The sequence below is a fragment of the Elephantulus edwardii genome, unplaced genomic scaffold (assembly GCF_000299155.1).
Source record: "Elephantulus edwardii isolate Elephantulus edwardi_28Jun2011 unplaced genomic scaffold, EleEdw1.0 scaffold00228, whole genome shotgun sequence".
NCBI lineage: Eukaryota > Metazoa > Chordata > Mammalia > Macroscelidea > Macroscelididae > Elephantulus > Elephantulus edwardii.
Genome location: NW_006399978.1, coordinates 4239177 through 4243295, shown reverse-complemented (window position 1 = coordinate 4243295; position 4119 = coordinate 4239177). Strand labels below are relative to the sequence as shown.

General features: G+C 39.3%; 1 pseudogene; it reads right to left on the bottom strand.

Moving 5' to 3' along the window:
• Positions 1 to 1640: 1640 nt before the first annotated feature.
• Positions 1641 to 3766, bottom strand: LOC102876412 (annotated as a pseudogene).
• Between the last annotated feature and the right edge of the window lie 353 nt (positions 3767 to 4119).

Here is a 4119-nt window from a genome sequence, read left to right as displayed (position 1 = left end):
ACCATCGCTTCTTTTAATTAAGAATAAAATTTTTATTTTATGCTAGTTTACTTACAAAGTTTGTACACATTGTTTTATTTTCTTTTGATTTTTTTAAGTTTTATACTGACTTGTTTACTTACAAACTTCGTATGCATTGTTTTTCACACCAGGTGTTTCCCCTTTCCTTTACCCAACCCTCCCTCCACCCATCAAATACACACACACTCCAGCCCATCATCACCCCTCTGCTCCCTCGGATTCTTATACACATTCTACACTAAAGGTCTTCTGCAGTATTTGTCTTTATGAGATGAGTTAGTTCCCTTAGCATAATGCTTTCCAGTCCCTCCCAAGTTAAGTAGTGATTTACAAAATCATTGTTCCTGTGTGTTGCGTAGTTAGTATTCCATCATGTGAATGCACCATATTTCTCAATCCATTCGATTGTGGTTGGACATTTGGGCTGTTTCCATGTTCTTGTGATAATACCACAAATTAAAGGCATGGGTATATGATTTTTTTAAAAAAACAAAATTCACATTTTATTCAGATTGAAATAAACTATAAAAAATTTATTTTCTTCACCAAAAATAACAGTAATAATTTCTGTATTATTCTAGATAAACCACAAAACACTTGTTTTTGTAGATTTCCCAGGCTTTGCTTATAAATTAAGGTGAGGCAGTAGATATAATCATGAAAAAATACTGAAGTTATCAGCTGTTATTGTTCATAGCCTTACAGTCTATTTAGATCATGAAAGAAATGCTCACTATATACCTGCCAAAAGATTTATGAAGGTGTAGGCTCAACAAAGGAATGTAAACAGCAGCAAATCGACTTATAACAACTATAGTAAGTTCTTCCATTCACACTTCAACTGTAATTTGTTCTTTAGGTTCATATGATAAAGACAATCGTGCTTGGGAGGGTGGAGGGACAGCGCAGTAGGAGAAGACCCTCTATGAGATGGATTGATTCAGTGACTGGGGCAATTGGGATGGGTGTATCAGAAATGGTGCGATTGGCACAGGCTGGAGCTGAGTTTAGGGCTGTTGTACATAGGGTCGCTATGAGTTGTAAATGACTCAATGGCACATAACAACAACAACAACAAGAACACTAAAATCTATGTTTGGCAAGTTCATAGTTTGCATCACCCTGGTAATTTTCTTAATTGTCCATTACAGCTTTTTAAAACTCCCACTAACCAATGATGAGTCGTAAGATTCATTGTAACATTTTATAAAATATATTCCTTACTCCCACACCTCCACAAAATGTATCTCTTAAAAGAGCTGTAAGTAAAAAAAAAAAAAAAAAAGAGCTGTAAGTCAACACCTGATGATAATTGGATCCCTGGTGATAATAAATGCATGTCTAAAATGACTTAACTTAAAAAGTTCCAGAGTACCACCAAAGACATGACAAAGAAACAAAGCGAGGCACTTTCACTGCTATCTTCTGGAAGAACAGGTATTTTTTCAAAGCATGAGAATTCAAAGAGGAGCCATTTAAATAGGTAGATTATAAATGGCTGATATGTCCAGTCATTAGGTGTACAAAGTTATTCCATGATTATGTATGTGGTCAACATAAACCTTCCAGCTTTTGTACCAAATATAAAATATAAGAAAAACCCATTTTAAAACAGTCCCTTAGGTATTTTCAGCAGTTTCTGAGTTACCTATCAGAAGCTCTGATTTAGTTGTATAGAGTTTAATATATGTGTCCACCATTAAATCTAGATCATGTTTTATATCAAAAGTAATGTTGGTCGGTCAGGCAGATGAAAGGCTTCATAAATGGTGGATGAAGCTCTATATCTTTTCCTCTGTGTTTCCACTTGATTGTCACCCAATGAAGCTCGTCAGACAGCGAGTCAGGATTGGGTAAGTCACTCCTGTACCTGTCAGCATCGTGTTCCTCTGATGTATTGAACTTGAGCTGCTCCATGATGGAAGGGACCAGAGTTAAGCATTTAAGAGCTCTGAGGTGCTGTTCTGAGAATATATCTTGAGGTTCCTGAATAATGTACTCCACAGTTGGGACACTCAGGGTTTCTAATAACTCTCTGAGGTTAGCTGAGAACCCAGGTTATCCTGCTGAGCTCGGCAGAATTTCCCAGGGAGTTTCATCTGAATGTCAAGTTTGGGTGCCAAATTTGTGACTTCCTTAAACCAAAATTCATGATAAACTTTAATATTTTCCATCACTTCATTTAGTGAATGGAGCACTGCAGTCACGGTGCGGGCAGCAAAGGAGACATCAGAGGTCTGACCCTGCAGATTTCCCCCAAATGCTCTTGTAAAAGACAAGACATTTTTAAGAACAACAATTGTAGCGATGAAATAAAAATCTATTATTGCTCTACAGAGTACAAAGGCTCGGCCAGCTATGCAATTATTCCATCTAACACTTGTGTCATTATTTATATCATCTAAACATAGAACAAGTACTTGCAAGAGGTCCACTAAGATTTCATGCCGGCCTGTCCACTGAGAATGGCAAATTTCCTTCAGTTCATTACCCCCTTCTTAACTGTTCTGAAAAAGACCAGAAATTACGTTGTCAAGTTCTAAAAGCAGTTGTGGTGATCGATGGAAGAAAGAACAAACTTCCTCAATTGTTCCCAGTGCAACAGATACTCCCATAACAGGTACAGATTTTGCCAACCACATATTTAAGGCACAGGAAGAACAGAGTGTGTAGATGGCTTGAGGATATTTCTCTAAAAGTCTGGAAGCGACAACCTTTATCTTGGAAGAAAATCCACTGGACACGATGTAAACCTGGCCACGACAGTACTCCGTATTTAATCCCCATTTTCCAGTTATCGTACTGTGAAATTTCACAGCCAAACTCTCCACATCTGCTTCGTTAGGAAGGAAGCCCACAGATTCCTCTCTCAGATTATGAGATCCATCCACAAACCTCACCAACACAGGCACATGCTCTTCCCCTGCAGTGTCCACCACATCGTCGGTGATAAAGGAAAAGAAATGGGAGTCTCTCACTTCCTTGAGAGTATCTTCCTGAATGCCAGCTCTCACAGATCTCGAGCATCTGTTTCTGCGGGGTTTTAGAACAGAACAATGTGTTGACGACTGTTATCTAAAAGTGCCTTCTCAAAACCTCTTCACCAGAATTTATCCCGCACTCCAGCAGAGCTTGAAAGTTATCAGGAGTAAAGAGACCATCTGGGATTTCATCAGTTTCATGACCATCCAGAGGTATGTTCTGCTTTCCCATAAGAATCAAAATTCAAATAAAGATTTTAGGTATTCTTTATTTTCTTCCTCTTCAAGGGTTAAAGGCAAAATGTCTTCATCCTGTTCTTCACCACCTTCTTTTGCACTGAGGTTCTGAACGTTGCTGTTGTTTGTTTCTTTATGTGTTTGCTGTTGGTCAGAAGTTTCATCAGTTTTTTTTCTGTCTCAGTGTCCTGATTTCCTCTTCACTCAATTCTTTTATTCATTTTCTGTGTCTACTATGTGGATTGTTCAGATGACTGGTAAGATCAAATATTGTCGGTACAGCATTATCTTGAAGAACTGTCCTATAAGGACTAGTTCTACATACAGATCATGGAGGTCTCAAAGTGTTTGGCACATAACCGATAATGTTTATTAAGCTGATCAGGTGTTTTATCTTCTAAGTCAGCTCTCCTACAATTCTTCACCCACTTCTGACATCTGGCCGGATCCCACGGGAACCTGAAGAAGGCCAGGTCAGACTGCGTCCTCTTCCACGTGCAGCTGAGGATAGCACAGACGTTCAGCATCATCGCCCACCCGCCTGCTGGCCAGTTCTCCCATCACCCCCTCCTCAGGGCAGCCCGCCCGCTCGTTGGGGCAGGGGAAGGGGAGCCAGGCCGGCTGGCCGGCTCAGCAAGGCCACCGTGCAAAAGGTTGGTATATGATTTTTTTATTCAATTCTTCTTTGATCATCCTTATTAATTGTCAACTTTTAGATGCATAGGAAGCAATTGAAAATACCAGTTATTTTAAAATCAGGCACACCTTATTCTTCAGACTGACATCCTTGCTCTTTAGAACTTTGGAGAGTTTCTTGACAGCAGGTTTTCCCAATACAACACATCCTTTGATTTCTTGATGGTTGCTACCGTAATTGTTT